This window comes from Sceloporus undulatus, chromosome 6 (genome assembly GCF_019175285.1).
Source record: "Sceloporus undulatus isolate JIND9_A2432 ecotype Alabama chromosome 6, SceUnd_v1.1, whole genome shotgun sequence".
NCBI lineage: Eukaryota > Metazoa > Chordata > Lepidosauria > Squamata > Phrynosomatidae > Sceloporus > Sceloporus undulatus.
This window is the reverse complement of record NC_056527.1, coordinates 91790501-91810700: the sequence shown is the minus strand read 5'-3', so window position 1 is coordinate 91810700 and position 20200 is coordinate 91790501. Positions and strand designations below refer to the sequence as shown.

At 41.4% G+C, this 20200-nt stretch overlaps 1 protein-coding gene across 9 annotated transcripts in view; it reads right to left on the bottom strand.

Moving 5' to 3' along the window:
* The window catches only part of SRCIN1 (SRC kinase signaling inhibitor 1), a 323749-nt gene that overhangs the window by 254131 nt on the left and 49418 nt on the right, over positions 1-20200 (bottom strand). The window contains exon 1 of one of the 9 annotated variants that reach the window (XM_042474130.1): positions 9570-9625. The exons of the other annotated variants lie outside the window; for them this stretch is intronic. The gene's annotated coding sequence lies outside the window, so the exon portion shown is untranslated. Of the gene's footprint in view, positions 1-9569; positions 9626-20200 lie in introns of those variants that run through there. 9 annotated transcript variants of the gene reach the window in all.

Sequence of the window (20200 nt, the reverse complement as noted above, 5' to 3'; positions counted from 1 at the left end):
AGGCATTTACTTTCCCCTAGCCATGGTAACACTCAACCGCTTTGTCACTTCAGAAGCAGTGCAGCTGCCACTTGGAGTGTGGGAGCTTCCTTTCTCTTTGGGATGGGAAGAGAAAATATAGCATAGATTGCTGCCCCCAGGTCTAGAAAGGCAGGATTATAGGCCACTGCTCTACAAAGCATTTCTTGCAGAATAGGTTGCTAGCTGCAGCTTTTCTTTGCCTTGAGGGAAACTAGAACTGCGGAGGCCATGATGTGTGGGTAGGTGGAATATGGAAAAAATCAGGGGCACAGACCTTGTTTTTCCCCTCAAGGACTTTTCCCCCCTCAAGAAATTAAAGCATAATGAAACATGTTATTTTTTAATGATGAATAAAATAATCAATACAAACTATTTATGTATTTCTACCAGAGTTTTACTTTGCCAACCTGAGGACAGTTAACAACAATATTAACTTGAAAAAAAGTCAGATGGATTTAACAGTACTGTAGTGTATAAAATGAAGCATAGCATCAAGAGAGTGGATAAGAGAGTGGAGAGTGGGGTTTTCTACAGAAGCTCAATGGTGAAGGACAGGTGCAAGAAAGTACTTCTTTCGTATTGCACACAGACTACAGAATTAAAAAACCACAGGATGTAATTGATGGCCTCAAACCTGGAAAAAGAGGTAAGATGGAGGATAAGGCTCCTCAGTGGCTACTAATTCTGGTGATTATATATTACCTCCTATAATACCAGCAGCAGGGGAACACAAGTGGTATGGTGTTATGACCTTACCATTGGCTATGGCAGCTGGGACTTCTGTAAATTGTAAATCAGGGGAAGGCTTTCTCTTGGTCTTGTCACCATCACAGGCTCCTTTGGTGACATGAGAGAGAGAGTCTTCCCAGTGGCTGCTCCCAACCTCTGGAACTTCCTTCCTTTCACCGGCAAGCGAAAATGTTATCATTTAGTCAGACTTTTTAACATTACAATCATGACAGCAGGGACGTAGCCAGGATTTTAGGAAGGGGGGGGGGTCCAGACTAAGTGCCACCATTATAATGGGACTTGGGCGCGGTGGCGCAGCAGCACGCACCATTCATTTTTCTAATGGAAGGGGGGTCCGGACTCCAAGAACCCCCCCCCTTGGCTATGTCCCTGATGACAGGGTGGTTTTATATGGGGTGTGCGTTTCAGTCGTGTTTTCACTTTTTGTATGTTTTTATGTTAATTTTATACCGTTTTAATTAGATGATTTTAGCTGTTTTTCAATTCTTATTGTAAGGCTTTAAAAATATTTTTATCTTGTGAGCTGTCTTGAGTTCCCTTCTGAGAGAAAGATAGCATAAAAATGAAACAGAATGAATGAATGAATTGTAGGCCAAAGGCTTCCCGCCCCCTACCCAAAAATGTTTTAGTGAATCCCGAGAGGCATATTCTTAGTGGCACATGGACTTGTAGGATGGCTGGCTCCACATGCAGTGATCTGTGTGCGCCATTCTCCCCTGGAAAAAGTTATAAGGAGATTCCAAAGTTATTATGGAGAGTCAAAAGTGCACATCTTGGGAGCCCACTGCAACCATAGGGATATGGTGTGGGCACACAGTACCTTAACACAGGGAGAAGGTTCTGTTCGAAATCCAGAAAGGCTAATATTAAATCAACTTCATAAATGAGATAGATAAGAGTTTTTGTTTGGCTGTTTGTTATTTTTGTTCCCTGGGTTTGTCTTGTTTGCCTCTTGTTGTTAAGGAAAATGGTAATTTTAATTAAAAGGCAAAATGGAAATTAACTTGAGGCAGAGTTATTAAAAAGCTGTTGAGTCTGTGACTGATTTCTCCCCATGCTGCCTGCTGCGGGAGGGCAATTACATGGCAACAGGGAGCACTGATGCCCGGGTCTCTCCAAGGAGGCACTAAGTGGGAGGGTTGAGAGAGAATCCTTAAGTAGCCCGGGAGGGCAAACATCATCCTCTTAATCTTCTCCTACACACAATCTCTACTTCTTCCTAGTTTCTCAGTCAGTGAGGAAAAACCTCTCCCTATGGCCTCACACAGCTTGAAGGTGAGAAACTGAAAGTGAGGCACTCTTGCAGAAGCAGCTTGGAAAAGTCACCATGGAGACTGAAAAGGGAGACAGGGAAGGAGGCTGTTTGAAAGACATGTGAGTGTAAAGAAAGTGGACAGGGAGAAGTTTGTCTCCTTTTAAGAGTAGAACTCAAGATGGTCCATCAAAGGCACAGAGTTTGGAAACATTATATTTTCAGACTGCACCCAGAATCCCCCAGCTAGTACGGGCAGTGATCATAAAGGCTGAGGGGCTATGAGAGTTGTCATTCAAATACATAGCTTTTCCAAGCCATGTAAAAGAGAACAGGCCAGAGGAAGAAGCAGTTTTTAACACAACATACAGTTAGCTCATGGAATTAGCTGCTACAAAATATGGCAACTGGCCACCCAACTGAAGACCCTTCAAAAGGGGCCTCATGGAAGATAAATTTATCACTGGCTATTAGTCATCATAGCTATATGCTACCTTCAGGTCAACAGCTGAAGGAATAATAGCTGGAGAGAGCTGTTAACCCGACATCCTCAAGATGGTCCATCAAGCCTCCCTGTAGGCTTATCACAAGCATTTGGTTGACCACTGTGGGCAGCAGGATGGTTGACTAGATGAGCTTTTTGATAATGATCCAGCAGGGTTCTTTTCATATTTTTACACTTAAGCTTTTGACAGATTTACAGTCAAATATTGAAAGGTATGGGAAAAAATCTTCTCTCCTCACTCAGCTACGCTGGTGGACTGAGCCTTTATAATATAAGAAGGGAAAAAACAAGCCTGAAAAACAAAACAAGATCAAACAGTAGGAAGCTAGTGCCTACATCTGTGCCTCCTACGGTCTCCAATATCTGCCAGTGTCGCTTTCCTGCTTAGGATTTTACTGCACTGTTTAATAAGAAGCAATCAGCTGTTGGCGGCTTTCATCCATTTGCAGCCAATTACTCAGCTCAGGGGGAAAAAGGTACACTGAGCAAAACATGAGTAACGTCTTTTTTAAACTACAAAGAAGTGGAAGTGGGGGAGTGAAGAGTCTTCCAATATAAGCAGGGGTAGGAGATTCACAGCTGTTTCTGCCCATGGCCATCACTGTATCTTGTCGCAATTAATTGTATGGGTTAATTATGCACCACTTGAAGGAGTGCTTTCCTCTGCATTCAACTTGCTGCAAATTAGTTTCACTGGATTACTCTCTAGGACTTATTCAAGTAATAAACAGAAAGGGTGTCCTTGTGGCACTCCGGCTTCTGTTGAAAGAATGATTTCTTCCCAATCCCCTGCAGCTCAGAGGTGACCCATGTCAGTGATATGGTGAATCCACTCAGGGTTTTACTTAAGGGAGATCTCCAAAAGTTCTTCCCACATCCCAATAATCATTTGAGTATTGGATTATGACTCTGGAGACCAGGATTAGATTCCCTATCAAGCATAAAAGCCCACTGGGTAACCTTGGGAAAATCAGACTCTCAGCCTCAGAAGATGGCAATGGCAAACCCCCTCTGAAGAGGCTTGCCAAGAAAACTGCCTTAGGGTCACCATATGTCAAAAATAACTTGGAGGCACATAACAAAAGAATAGGTTCAGAACACTGGATAGTTCCTTTACTGTTTGTAATGGAGCCCAGAGAGCATTCATTGGCTCCCTTGCATGGAAGCCACCAGCCACCTCTGGATCACAACTAGAGCTTGACAAGGTTACTTTTTGGGATGATAACCCAAGAATCTTCCATCATTCAGAGGAATTCTAAGAAATTCTGGAAGTTGTAGTTAAAAAAAAAAAACTTTCCAGCAAGTGTTGATCTGACCATGGGCCCAACATAGGAGAGCAGATATATTGCTCTCTGTGCTAACCCTCACCAGCAACACTTTTCTGTCATCAGAGATGGGGATGCAGGGTTTCTATTTCCACTTTACCAACCAGAATGCCAACTAAAGATTCCCTTCTATATTTCTTTAGTGGTGTTGCTATTTGGCTTAGATAAGAGGATAAGTCTCAACTCCCCTGTGCTGTTTTCTCCCTATAGAGTTCACAGACGTTAGCTGGGCCCCTGTATTCTGATTTTATCTCTCCTTAGTATTTGCTGCTACCAAATCTCACTAAATCCCTAGTGTAGCCAACGAAGAGACTCTTTTCTGTGAAACAAAAGAATATTATCTGTAGCATATGTACTTTAGAAGCAAGTTAACCTTGTGTTAGAAACATATGGTTACAATATAGAGATCATCTGTGTCATCTAACATCAGTGAGGTTACTGGATGTACATCTGTCAGTATGATAGATATTCTTACACTCATTCCACCCTCACATCTGAAATCCCCACTAACAAACCAATGTTCGCCCTGAGCTCTCTTATACTCTTTATCTCATAACCACCTCCCTGCAACTACCCAAAATAAACTGCCCAACACCAGTTTCAATTTCTGTCTCTTTGGCTGCATCCGTACTGCAGAAATAATACAGTCTGACACCATTTTAACTTCCATAGTTCAATGCTATGAAATTCTGAAAATTGTGGTTTGTTGTAGCACCAGAGCTCTCTGACAGGGAAGGTTAACTGTCTCACAAAACAACAAATTTCCCCTTCCTAAATCTATGTACATAACCCAATTTCCTCTCCCCAAATCTATGTATGTAACCAAACCAGACTGGGATTCAATCTTATTTTAAAACTTGGCAACAGAACAGCATACCCTCCAACATTTTGCAGATGGAAACCAGTATACATGTGGCCAAGCAATACCAGAGCATAGTCAAGATGGCAAAAGGTATTAATGAAGAAGAACATACAAGCTAAGAGAGGCTGCACCAGTTTGGTTTTGCCTGAACCTACAGGGAAGGGCAAGAGTACATTCCTCCTCTCCCTCTGATGAGTTAATTGATTACATGCTATTTTTGCACTTTGAACTCAGTTTGCAGTAACTGAACTAAGATGAGGACAAGGGGAGAAAGTGGGAGGAGGAGAGAAAAACCAGGACAATTTAAAAGTAGCTGAAAAAGTGGGATGACACAGGATTAATAAGGACTGTCCCTGCCACATTGGGACCTTTGAATGGTATGGAATAGCACCGATACACCTTTAAAAATCAGCAGAGTAAAACAATACAAAATATAAAAATCAACAGCAATAAGAAGAATAAAACTCGCAGGCTAACTATTCCATGCAAGAACAATAGAATTTGCCAAAGTCAGTAGATACCCCATAACACATGTGTATGTTCTATTTCATCTGATTCTGTTTTTCTTTTCTTCGCCTTCTGTTTTCTGATTCTTGCACCATTAGTCAAAATATACTAACCTCTGCCCACATGTACACTCTTCTCCATATTGGGTATTTTTATACCTCACAATAGGGTGGAATTCTCATTGGGGTGAAAAAATACTTCAGCATTACATAATGCATGTTTGATTGTTTGTTTTAAAAATAATCACCCAAATGAGCGTAAAAGCTATAGCATGCACACCTATCCAGGAATAAGCCCTACTTAATAGGGCATATAATGTTATAGTTAAAATAAGGGTGGGGGGTTTGTACATATCATTTTAAACCCTCTTTAAAAAAAAAGAAAGTCTGTGTAATGTTGCTTCATTTATTTTGAAACCCCAAATTCACAGGATTAATATATATTGTGACTGTCATTTTTCTCCTGAAAACTCTGCCCCACTTTGGACTGCTATTTGCCTCTGAAAGCTTCAGGGACAATATCAGATGCAGTTGGTGAGAAGATGGGCAGAAAACTAGCAGCCACACATTGTGTTCCTGATCCAGATTAGAGTTCCTTTCCTTTAAAATAAAAGCTATAATATTGAGCACACCTTTAAAAAGGATGCTGAACATATGGGCAGTAAGACCTTACTTGTATTCCTAAGGCAAGAAAACGTATGATCCACTAGGCTAGCAATTTCCTCTCTAACAGCTAATAACTTTTTGGAACCTATTTGTGAGGCTGACAAATGATAAATAAATAATGGCAATACACATTTCTACTCTTTGTATGCTTTCACTTTTAGTCCTCCTAATTTAAATAGGTTTAAGCTTTCTCTTGGCAGCTGTCTCACTTCAAAATGCGTCTCACCAAAAACATTCGAAGTCGGCACTTGCCGTGGAAATAAAATCTATTATTGTGACAGACGCAGCGGGGGCTGCTGTTTTGAGGACTGCAATGCATTTTGCTTTCCCATTATTATATTTTTATTGGTTTTTTTTAAAGACTTTGCTACAATACAACCAACAGTCATTTTCCTAAAGATGGAGTCTCTTTGAATAAAGAGAGCTAGATGTGACAATATCAATAAAGGAACCACGGCAGCTGACCCTGAACCTTCTATATTGAATCAGCCCTGAGCCTTTTTAAAACAAATGTATTTTAGATGCCCATAGGGCATGGGAGGAAATTTGTTTTTTAAAATAATAATAGTAATAATAACCCCAACAAATTCCATGAACAGATTTTTAAAACATATCACATTTCTGCTGTGCCAGCATTTTTCAACAGAGTACCTTCCAGATGGGTTGGGCTACAACTCCAGTTAACCCCATGATAGGAGTTGTAGTGCAATACATCTGGAGGGCACTAAGTTGGGGAAGGCCAGCATAAGACCGCAATTTTACATATTCCACTAACAGCAGCAATTGCCAGTATCACACGCCAGCAGACTTAACTTGCCCCTAAACATTCCTGTCACTTTTTCCTGCTTTTCCATTGTTGAGAGTGGTTGCATCCTAGAGTATCTTGGGATTTGTCGTTTTGTGAGGCACCAGCATTTTGGCAAAGAAGCCTAAAAGCCCTTTAAAATGACAAATCCCAGGATTCCATAGGATGGCGCTACAGCACTTAATGTGGTTTGACACAAGATTCAGCCTCAGAGGATGGCAACAGCAAACCCTATCTGAAGAAATTTGCCAAGGAAACCCAATAATAGGTTTGTCTTAGGGTCGCCATAAGTCGGAAAAGACTTGAAGGCAGACAACAACAAAAGCATTTCAAAATATTAACAGCAATAGTACAGTACATGGACCTCCATTAAAAGACCCTTCTGTACAACCAAGTTAATTGTTTGGTTCAATAAAAATATCTTTAGCTCGTGCCAGGAAAGTAGAGAGCGTGCCAGCTTTACCTCCTGTGGAAGAGATTTCAAGAGCCTGGGAGCAGCCACTAAGAAAGTCCTGACACATGTCCTCATCAAGGAGGCCCCAAAGGAGGACAAGGCACTGTAAAATGTAGGGCATTCAAGAAAAATGGAGGACATTGCAAAAAAAAAACTACCAACACTCATAGAAATATAAATGCATGCTTCTTAGGCATGCTCAAATTGAAGAACGTTTTGGAATTCCTCCTGTACAGAAAGCTGAAATGTAGGCTATGTCCTGGAAAAGGAGAACATTTGGTCACCCTGCCAGTGGCAGCAAGGGGACAAAGAAAAAATCTTCCTCTGAGGATCTTTGGCAGCCTTTTTGATAGTCTGGACCTAAACTGTATTGCACTATAAAGGTTACAACCAATACTTCAAATTGTGCCTGGGGACAAACTGGTAGCCAGTGAAGCTATGTCAACGAGGGAGTGACATGTTTCCTCCAGACAATGGTAGTAGCAGAACAGTACATGATAATTCTCAGGGGAAGCAGAACTGGAGAAGAAAGTAATTTTTTAAATGTGAAATGGTTTTAAAGCAGGGATTTGCAAAGTGCAGTCTTTAGGCCCCATGTGGTCCCCAGACTGACTTCTGAGTATCTTCAGGACACCCCCAAAACTACTAGATCACCCAATCATTTTTTCCTGGTAATTTTTCTTTCTGCCTCAACATGCAGCTTTTTGCCCCCTCTCCAGCCCTGCAAAAATGACAGACAATCAGCCCAAAGAAGAACCCTAAGTTATATGGCATCACTTCCAGGTCACAAATGCATAGTTTGGGTGCATAGTTGTCAAAACTGCCTCCCTTCTTGACACAATTGCCCAACCCTGCTTTAATTCCTGGGCACCCATCTCAGTCTCTTTAGTAATTCTCTGCAGACTAATTCACATTTTATTTTTGCCAAGCATATTTATTGAGTTGTCAGCTGCATTTAGATCTGTCCTTGTATAAGCTCAAGGCAATCAACCAGGTTTTCTTCCTCCCAGCTTTAGCCTAACAAAAGCCCTGTGAAGAAGTTCAGGGAAAAGGTCACCTAGTGAACGTCATAGCTAATGGTATGTAGAGAGATCTTGTAGCACCTTTGAGACTAACTAAAGAAAGAAGTTGGCAGCATGAACTTTCATAGACTTAAGTCTACTTCCTCAGATGCACAAGAAGTAGACTTAAGTCTACAAAAGCTCATTCTGCCAATTTCTTTCTTTAGTTAGTCTCAAAGGTGCTACAAGATCTCTCTACATGCTGATTCTACAGACTAACATGGCTATATTTTGAATCATAGCTAATCCTAACCATAACCCAGTCCCAGTCCAGCACACCAAACACAACATCAGATAGTCTCTTCTTCTAAATCAGAGGTGGAGAAAATGCAGCCCAATGTTTTTCACCATAGTCCCCCAACTCACTCAAAGTCCCTTTATACACCCATCCAGTTATTTTATTATGCTAATATTTTATATGATATTTCCAGCCAAAATGTGGTGGTGTGGCCAGCCACAGACCTGTGAGAGTGAGAACTGGCCAACAACCTCACTGTATTTGCCAGGTGCTGTTCTACGTTGGGGGTGAGCAAAGTATGGGCAGTCGCCAGGGCTGTTTTCATGATCTTCCAGGCTCCCCCCAGAAAGCCCTAGTATGTCAACAAATGTACTCTAGGGCATGTTTGGAGGGCCTCCACAATCTCCTAGGGGACTGATGCATCCCCTTAGCCTTCCAAAGTTGCCCACCCCTGCTCTAGGTAGTATGGTAAGCCCAGAGGACAAGGAAGGTTCAATGTGCAACAAGGTTGAGCTATTCAGGCAGGGCCCCTGAGATTATTATTTCTCCCCCCCCCAAAAAAAAAGGGGAGGTGGGAGCAAATCCTAAAGCATGGAGTTAACTGTGCCAGTGAAATTCTGGCTGACTGGCTAGCCGAAGCACCAGGGATACAAGTCACTATGAACAGAAACACCGAACTAAAGAAATTAGTAGAGCACCAGCACCAAGGACAGATAGTGCTGTTTGCTTGCGCTGGAGCTCATCTCATTGCTCCACAATTCTTGGTCTCTCCTTGGGTAAGAATGGCTTAGCTGGCTTGATACCTTTACCAAGGCAGTGTATGCAGAAGAACAGAAATTCCTTCCCCTTAGGAGAACTAGCTGTAACATCTTTCATTCCAAATCAAGAAGCAACAGAAGTTTTCTTCTGACAACAGTATTACCAAGACAACCAAGTATCAAGTCATAGAAAACAAGTAGATCAGAAAAGGCGATCCAGGTGCTACATATGGTGGATGGAGTGAGAAGAATGATGACTAGGTGGGTGGTGTGGTTTTAGAGGAACATTGAAATGGTGAAGGATGGTGGGGACGAAGGTCTGAAACGTCCATCCCACCCATGGATACAGCCACCCCGTTTACTAACCTGGTGACTTTAAACAAAGGGAACAGAGTCCAGGTTTCTTCCCTCCTGCAATTCGCCCGACGCCTGGTTAAGGACAGGAAAGGAGGAAATTCAGGAACAAACAAGTTCAAGAAAGGGATTTGTGGGGTGGGGTTTGGGTTGGAGGGCTGGGGATGAACGAGGGGGTGCAGGAGATAAATATATTGGATAAAACGGTGGTGTGGTTGGTTTTATTTTTAAACAAACAACATCAGGAAATATTTTTGTTTAAAAACATAGATTCACAACAAACACGATGAAAGATGGGAAAGGAGAAAAAAGGCTATTATTTTGGTATCACCACATGTTGTGGCCTTGGTTGCTTGTGGTCCAAGATGCAGACAGCTTGCCTTCCTCTGCAACAGACACAGGAATTAAATAAAAACTTACAGACCAAAATATTCACTCTCAGTTCATATACTTACCAGTTCCACCAGAGGAATTCAAGTGCTCTGCACTCCTCCCTCCTCTATCCTCATATCCTCATACATATCCTTGTCCATATGTACAAACTCTAAATTCACACAGTTCATCTGCCCCAGAGTCTAGGGAAGGGACCAAGTGGTAGGTGTAAAACCAAGATTTGCAACTAGCAAGGAAAGAGAGATGACACAGATACTCCTATCCCATGTACAATGAAGTGCCAGTCCAGGAAACATTTGAGTCAGTCTGCATAATACACTGGGGTGCTTTTGTAACCCTTGGGTACCATTCATTCACATGAATAACATCAGAGCTTGGAAATGGTAATTTTTTGGACTAGAATTACCTAAATCTCCCACTCAGCTTAGTCACTGGAATAGAGACACTTTTTCCAAACTTTGGCTGTGCATATGCCGTGGTTTTACATTACATAAGAGCATAAAAATCCTCATAAAGTGAATTTGGTTCTACAGTAGAACTTATCTACCCAAGATCCCTAGCTTTATTTTACTGTTTAATACAAGTTTCTAGCCATTATGGTTATGAACACACATTTCATAACCCTGTTTGTGGGCAAGAATTGATAAACTCTCACATATCAGACAGAGGGAGCTGCAGAAGATGCAGTGTGGTTAGCAGTCTTCAGATTCCCAGTTATTAATATTTTTTGTATGTTATGGGAGCAGCAGCAGCAGCAGAATTATGCAGAAGAATAAACATGGACGATAAAAGAAGTCATGCAGAGTCTTCTGATTTTTGGAATGTATACAAGTTGAAGAGCTGAGCTTTTCTTTTTGCAGAATTTTCTTTATGCAGAATTTTGCAGAATTTTGCAGAGATCTGATTTATTTATTTATTTAAACTTAGTATAAACTAGAGACCAGGGTTCAAATCCCTGCTCAGCCATGGAAACCCACTGGTTGACCTTGGGCAAATCACAGCAGTCTCTTAGCCTCAGAGGAAGGCAAAGGCAAAGGCAAGCCTCCTCTGAACAAGTATTGCCAAAAAAATCCCATGATAGGTTTGTCTTAGGGTCACCAAAAACTGGAAATGACTTGAAGGCACACAAGAACAAATAAAACTAGGGTTAATTGCAAGAATTCACTTGAAAAAGAGAAAACACATTTTCCATCTTTTTCAACTGCAACCTCTATCACACAAATACTTGCAAACATGCATAACATCCCACAACTCTTGAAAGGAGGATCACACAGAAGCCAGTTCCTATCCCAGAGCCATGCTCTACCAACTGGTATGAACAACACTGAGGCATAGAAACTACCTTGCACAGACACAGTCACACGCATGCCCTCATCCAGAAAGAGGCATGTACTCACCTGCACATACCCAAGTGACAAAGAGATCAATGATATCTTCTTACATAGAAAGGGTGTACTGGAGTCTCCAAAGCAACAGAAAGAAGTTGCCATCTTTACTATTAGAAAACCCATGATTGTACCTTAAGCAACTTCAGTTCTGCCCCTTTCCTCTAAAGGAAAAAGTCTCTGATCTGGTCTTTGGCATTAGTAACCAAAAACTAGAACACTAAGAATATCAGTATTTATTATTTATTAGTTACACAGCCTGGTTTTCCTCCAGTGAGCTCAAGGCAGTGTACAGGACTCTCCACTTTCCCATTTCAACCACACAATTATCCAGTGAGGAGGATATGGCTGGGAGAAAGAGCAACTGGCCCAAAGTCACCCAGTGAGTTTCATGGTTCAGTGGAGATGTGAATCTGAATATTTCAAGTCCCAGGCCAATGCACTCTAATTGCTATACTACATCATCTCTCCAAGGTGAGCATTTATAAAAAGTACTCCTTTTGTAAATTTGCATATTTACCACCAGTCAGCCCATGAGTTCATATACAGCTTATCATCCCTATACATCTGCCCCTTAAGAAAAGTTTGATATCTGGACTATGACAACACCACAACAAGTGACCAGCAAAGACCTCTGCTCCATTTATTCATAATTCATTTTGCCACTGTGTTTATATTTTAATTGCAACTTGCTTTGGAAAACAATCTTACCTGATTACCAAAGTATAATACAAGGGTAGGTAAAGTATGGCCTGAGGGCAGGTGTTATCTGAAAACTGCACCAAAATATCTCAGATTGCGCACAAATGCTGTAATCCACCCTCTCCACATACCAGGATTTTTAGTTGTATACCAAACCAAAATAGCAACCAACAATGATACAACTTTACTTCTGGTGCACTTGGATACATGGGGAGGGAGCATTAGCCCCTTCCCCTATGCAATTGCCCACCCCAGATATAATATAATAAAAACAGGAGTGGGCAGGCAGGCAGGCAGACAGACAGATGCTGTTTATGCCCATTAAGGAGCATGTCCCATTATTTATTGAGCCAGCTCACAATTATTTCTCACTCCTGTTTTCCTAGAGTACAATGTGTTCCAAAACATCATTCAAAATGATTTTTACAGATGGATTGCAGTCCTAAGTATGCCTTGTGTAAATCAAGGCCATAGGCTGAATCAGTCCAGAACACATTATGAAAGTCCTATATAAATGTTTCCCTCAGAGCTGATCTTATCAAACTGCTGACTGGAGTCATCATTCTACAGAGTTCCCAGGTTAGCAGCACCACATATTTCAGGGGCAAAATGTAAGACTGGGGTGGATCTTTGTCTTGTCCCTGGGTCAGTCCTTAGATAGAATAATACAAGGGTCCTTATTATTAATAGGGCAAAGACTTATGACGTCATGGAGTTGACCTCGTGATGTCATGGAAGCAGAGAAGATAAAGACTGGAAGTGATCAGGGCTACTTTTGGGTCCACAGCTTGTGGAAATGGACATGAGAGCAGTGAACCAGGAATATGGATAAAACACAACTAATCAGGTAATATGGCAACTCAAAGCAAGCCAGGGGATAATTTATTGATGATTAGACAAATTATGGATGTAGTGGCTTAGTGGTTAAGGTGCCATTTCTGACAACTGGAAGATCAGAAGGTTGGCAGTTCAAGGCCCTAGTGCCGCATGATGGGCTGAGCTCCTGTCACTAGTCCCAGCTTCTGTCAATCTAGCAGTTCAAAAGAATGCAAATACAAGTAGATAAGTAGGTACCACTTCGTTGGGAAGGTAACAGTGTTCAATGTGGTCATGCTGGCCACAAGACCCACAGAGTCGTCTTTGGACAATGCTGGCTCTTTGGCTTAGGAACGGAGATGAGCACCACCCCCTATAGTCAGTTACAAGTAGACATTCATGTCAAGGAACTACCTTTATTGTTACCTTAGACAGATATACCCTGTAGCTGCAGCGATACCGGCTAGGGCAGGGGTAGGCAACCTGCGGCCCACGGGCCGGATGCGGCCCGGCGAGGCCTTGGGACCGGCCCCAGCCCGGTCCTGCCGCCGATTGCCGCCGGGGCCTTTGGCGTCTCGCACGAGGGGCATTGTGGGGCAATTGTCTATAGAAGCCTCAGAAACATGCATTTGTCTTAACATTTTTTTAAAAATCAGCAAGTTTTTTCGCGTGTCCTCCATTTTTTATTTAAAAAGTGCCCCCCATTTGAAAATTTTGTCCTACATTTGTCCCGGTTTATTTATTTATTTAATTTTTTAAAAATCATTTAATTATGTATTTTTTGGCTTCGGCCCCCCCAGTTGTCTGAGGGACAGCAACCCGGCCCCCGGCTCAAAAGGGTTGCCTACCCCTGGGCTAGGGCTTGCATTGCATATGCTTTTACCTACACCACATCCAATACGTGGGAAATTTCTCAATAACCTACTCATGCTGGGGCTTGTGGAAGGCTCACTGCTAGCCATAGGAAATGCATTTGAAAAAGTAGACTTATGTCTATGAAAACTCATGCTGCCAACTTCTTCCTTTCAGTCAGTCTCTAAGGTGCTACACAATTTCTCTAAAGCTGTAGGAAAGTTATTCTTCCAAGTGCTGCATTGTTGCTGCCAGGTTCATATAACAAGAAAGCTCCTGAGTTACAGTGCTGGCATTCCACTTGTTACAAACCATAAGGACTTAAACATATGAATCCACAATCTCTTCCCCCATTCTTCTCCCCTTGGCTTTTTGGTCCCAGCATTGCATGCTCAAAACACATAAATCACTGTCTCATGCTGAGATGGAGAGCACTAGCACTGGATGGCAATAGGTGGAGATAAGTGGTGAGGATTTAAACCCGTCACACACACACACACACACACACACACACACACACAGAGAGAGAGAGAGAGAGAGAGAGAGAGAGAGAGAACATTCATCTTCCATGGATGCTGCTCACCCTGAGATTTGTTTGCCTGCCTGGAGACCAGAGAAACACAGCACTTTCCTGAGATTTCATCAAAGTCCTAAGTCCCAGTAAACCTAAAACATTTAGAAGGGCCCGAAAGGAAACGATTCCCACCAAACCTTGTGAAAACCTGACACAGAGATGTCATGTGATGACTACAAAGATTTACAGTGGTGTGTGCATGTGCTAGGGTTTTACATACTTTTTGCCCTCCACGTGTCTTGCAAAAATAGAATCAACTATGCAAAACACTAACTCTTCTTGTACCAACTGTGCAGAATCGGACAATATGCAAATTTAATTGGTTTGCCTAATGAATACAAGTAGCAGGATTCAATTTTTGTTTGGCACAGACTATGGATTGCCTGGATCTATAATTTCCAAATGATGATGACAATGGTGATTACAGCATGCTAACAGCAGGAAGCCAAAATACTGCAAGCTTACAAAGTACTATTATTAAATGCTTTGAGGTATCAAGCCAAGTCTGCGGCACAGGAAGATGAAATACGCACCCCAGCATGATCACCTATCAAAATTACCTGGGAGAACATGCCTTCTAAACTTCATCCATAAATCAGATGCAGAGCAACCTTCACTGGCCTAGATTGTCTGGAGGGGCAACTTTATTGTACATATGTATCTCTGTTTGCCATTTCAATCCAACATATAGGCAGTCTACCCTGTTGCAGTATCTGAAAGAGTCTAAAGCTACATTTGTACAACTGCCAGGACTACTGGAGTAACAGATAAAAAGAGAGCTTTCTACTCATCTTCCACCCTGATTGCCCCTACTATTTAAGCCATAATGGAAATACAGCTATGCATGCCAGCGTTTGTTTATATAGCTAAATTCAGCTGCATTATAATCCTAAATGTAAACTAAAGCAAAACTAAAAGGAGGCTTCAAATGTTAAGCTTGACTCAGGAGACAGATCTACATATATTTGCAAAAATTGGAGGTGTGGGGGTGCAAAAACTGCTTTGTGATTGCATGCAGACCATGGCCAACACTTTGCTTGCAACTGTGTTGCAGCCTCCTAGAGGTTTTTCAATAAGAATACGGGTAAAGAATTGCTCTGAATACTCTATTTGTAAAATTCCGTCTGGCAAGAAACATAGTGAAGAGGATCAAACCATTTTCCCAGCCTTAATATAATATGCCTGCCATAATATAACTCCACATGTATGAGAAAGTATTATCATATGCTTCTCCATCTATAGTATACAAATTAATATACTATACAAATTAGTAAATGATTATCTTGTATCTTCATGATGAGGAAGAAAACAGGGGTACAAGAAATGTATGTAGGATGCCACATACAACACACCAAGTCCAAGAAGCTCTTCCATTCTTTAAACTAAAATGCATGATGAATTAGTTGGGATAGTCTGTACATTTTCAAGGATGAGATGAAGAACCCCAAGCCTGCAGAACAGATTTGGCTTGCAAAACCTCCTCAACCCCCCTGAAGTCCCTGAACTTTCCCAAAGTAGTGCCTTAAAATGGCAGCTCCCAAGGTAGGGAGTGCCAGGCATTTGGAGAGAGGTTCCTCAGGAAGTGCTTTGGGTCTCAATGCGAGAGCAGATGCTAGTTATACCCACTCTTGCCATATGACCTCTATGAGGTTTCTTGGGAGGCAGCCTGGCCCTTTAGCCAAAAAAGGTCCAGTCTCACCCTTGACCCTTATTCTGAATATGCTGAAAATGAGTTCTGAGGGTCAAAGCTCTTATTCAAATGATGCCAAATTACTAAGCAAAATATCTCTATATACTGAGGATTATTGTACAGATGCTGCCCTCCTTCAGGGAAGTCTCTTCTTCTTTCGGAGGGGAGATGGGGCTAGAGCCTGGGAAAGTGTCCTTTTTGGACGATGGTTCCCAGAATGTTCTCACCTGCTGCCCTGTGCATGGTCATTTCCAAGGGCAATTATCATAACTTCTGATCTTGCAACTATGAGCCCATCAAAACATTTGGCTGACATAGCATTTGAGAGAGAGAGAGAGAGAGAGAGAGAGACGTCTGCTGCAAATTTATCTTCTCAATGGACTCCTGAAACCTGAAAAGAGCCTTTTGGTTTAAGAGGCAGATGACTGCTACTGGTGCCAGGTGCCTGGAAAAGACAGCCTATAGAATGATGCTTTGTCCTGTCAGGGAATGAGATCGTTTTTCTTCTTTTTCCTCCATTGTGCCTTTCAACTGAAGTCTCCAAGGCATGGGTTGAGGATATAGATGAAACAAACTTTTAAGCATTATAAGCATCTCATTCCATGATGGTTGGCATTGGCGGCAGCAGGACCAAGGCCAATTTCCAGGAAAGCAAGAAGTAATTCCATTGGCTTATTCATCAAGGGCTGTTGCTATTTGACCCTTTTTGTGTTATTCCTCCTTTGCTTGTCTTCTGGCTCTCATTCAAGCACCAGTCTCTTTGCTTTTTGGCTCAAATTCTTACAAGTTTGCAATGGCAGCAAGTCAGGGTGAAGTCTACTTTCATGAGGATACTGATTCTCTCCAAACTACTCTTATTGTGTCTACAGAATGAAATATCACCCCCACACCTTTTTCAGATGGACAAAAGAGACGGGAGCATAGTGTGACGTTCCCGTCAGTGTTGCACGATTTGGGGAAGATTTTCAGATGATGTTGCATGATGTCACAATAATCCCACCATTATCCCATGAACAAAGAGGCTATAAAATGCCTCTTTGTTCATGGGATAATGGTGGGATTATTGATGTCATCTGAAAATTTTTACAAAATCGTGAGACACTGACTATCGCACAATGCTCCTGTCTCTTTTGCCCCTGTGAAAAAGTCCACAGAGCCAGCACAAACCCAATGAAAACCAAGGGATTTAAAAAGAAACATTTACACAAATCTCTTACTGTTTTCCCATCCAAAAGGTTAACCTGCTTAACTTCAGCAGCATTGTAGATTCATATGTTCTCGAACAATTCATTGTTGTAAGAGAAGAAGCAAATGTCAAAGCTAACATTCTAATCAAAATGAAATCATAGCATGTGCTAACATACTTTTTAAAAAACTGAGACTGCAGTTAGCATGTTTACCTAAACAGCACATTAAAAAAATTCCCTAATGGAAAAGCTTGGAGGCTTCTTGAGAAATTCAATGTTCTCTGCCTAACAATGGGGCTTCTAGCCTCTCAGAGACTGGAGGCAATCTGGATCTCAAAGAAAGAATCTTTATGTTGCTAATGGAATTTAAATTTTATTTGCTGGGCTTTAAGATGCTTTGTCTCCCAGTATCCACACGGCCAGAAGGAGGAGTGACCTGCCTGCATGGATATCATCTTAACTGAGAACTACAACATCTTGACAAACTGCAGGCCTATGACTAACATTGTCATAGTTCTTTTTTTCTCCTGTATAATTTCAATATCTTTGCCTGATGAAGAAGTCAGTGGGGCTTTGAAAGCATTCAACATATATTTTGTGCATTTTGGTTCATCCAATAAAGGTATCACTGTCTTGTACATTTTGGATGTTGTTCTACTTTACCACATAGGTGTTACTTATTAAAAGAGAAATAGAGGATTGTTTTCATAAAATGAATGGTGCTGCTACTGCCAGGGAAAGAAGGCTTACATCTGGCTGTATTGCTTTTATGAATAATCACACATCTGCTGAAGCCCAAAATGTTAGATCACCAAACCAAAATAATAAGACACTAAATACTGTAAGGAAGTGTCAACACCCCGTTCCTAGTGAAGCAATTCTTAACCCAACCCCATTTGGTTCTGTTGCTAATGCTGAATATAGACTCTGATCTTTTTCTGATATTCTTTCCTTGGTATACAGGGGGGAGAGAAAAAGAACAACTGAGCAACCATGTTGAGTCTGGAAAAAGAACAGAGAATTGTTTTAAGCAAGGTAAAGTGAAAATGAATGAATCAACCACAACGACGGCAGAACAAAACACAAAATGAAAAGTGCCCATGAGAAACAAAAATTAGCCATGATAATCTTTCACAAAAAGTGCTTTGTTCGTTTGTTTTAACAAGTAGCATTCATGCTGAATTATTTACATGGTATTTATCTATGCATTCAAGGCTGGTCCCTGTTAAGCACAGAGTCGGAGTATTCTGCAAATTGTAGGGAGCTTATCTTCACAAAACCTCAAGCACTGTAAACTAAAACAACAAGATCTGGGGTGTCCCCAGCCTTGAAACCAACTACTCAAAAGAGAGCTGCCTGACAAAAAAAAAAGATAAGGGTGGGGAATTAAAAACAAAACAAAATGAATTTTTTATGCCTGCTATCCCTTGAAAACCACCACTTGAGTGGAAAGAGCCACAACACAGAAATCAGATTCAGATGATGCAGCATATAGGTTGAGCCTCCCTTATCCAGAATTCTGAAATGCAAAATATTCCAAAATCCAAAATTGGCCCCATGGTTGGCTGAGATAGAGACACCTTAGCTTTCTGATGGTTCAGTGTACATAAACTTTGTTTTATGCACAAAGTTATTAAAAATCTTGAGTATAAAATTACCTTCAGGCTATGTTTATAAGGTGTGTATGAAACATAAATAAATTGCACGATTAGATTTGGGTCCCATCTCCAAGATATCTCATTATGTATATATGAATATTGCAAAAATCTTAAAAACTCTTAAAATCTGGTCCTAAACATTTCAGGTAAGCGAGGCTCAACCTGTACCAGATTCCAGAAGTAACTAGTTACAAATAACAATATATTTCTAAATTAAATCCCTTTTTCCTAATTGTGAAGGTTAACTGGATTACATTAGGAAGGTTAACTAGATTACACTAAGGTAATAAACCTCACTTGTTTTATAGTGGAATCAACATTTTTATTCCTTTTGTATTGACAGGGCTGTGGCTGCAGTGCTGGTTCATGCTGCTGCCTCATGCTGTGGTGTGGATACTGAAATGCTAATGAGATGGAGGGAAGAAGAATGCATTTTGTCCCACAGGCCAAAGCTTGTAGTATTCAATTTTTTTAAAAAAAAAATAACTAAAAAGTAAATATTTTGAATTTTTTAAAACAGGAAAGAAAAGTGACTTTATTATCTTTTTTAAAAAGAAAAATCTTAGCTATGTACTTTGGGGAACTTCAGGACAATACCTAACTGTTGTTTTTTTAAAAAAGCAAATTTGTAAACTCAACTTTGCCTATTATATATACTGTGGACAGCCAAAACAAAAAACAAATGGGTCCTAGAACAGATCAAGCTTGAAATCTCCTTGGAAGCCAAGGCCCAGGACAGACTGGCAGGAAGCACTGTCCTTGGGCCAATTCTAGGGTTCTGAAGCGCCCGGCAACCGCACGCTCCGGAACCCTAGAATGTGCTGCCGTCGCTGTCATGACAGCCTCCTGTCCACGCACAGCATATAGACTTCACTGCGCTTCGCTTACATCTGCGCTTGGGATATGTGCATGGCATCCCAAGAAGAACCCATTTTTTCTGGGTTCTTTTTGGGCGGAGGGACGCTGCACAGTTTGGCTGCTGTGGCGTCCCTCCACAGGAAAACAGGCTGCATCCAGCCCGCCCTTTTGGGACGTTATGTACCAGGCCCAAGATGATAAAACTGAGGCTGTTGTACTTTGGCCAAATCATGACAATGCATGACTCATTAGAAAGCACAATAATGCTAAGGAAGGTAGAGGATAGCAGAAAGAGGGGAGGACCACACACCAGATGGATAGACTCAATCAGGGAAGACATGGGCCTGAATTTACAGGACCTAAGCAGAACACTAGATGATAGGGGTTCTTGGAAATGTCTCATCCACAGGGTTGCCATGAGTTTGGGTTGGCTCAAGGACAATTAACAACAATAGCAATTATGCTGTATGAAAAAAAGTCGGTGATGATTACTCTACCCTTACATCCTTGTACTGGGAGGAAGGCAGG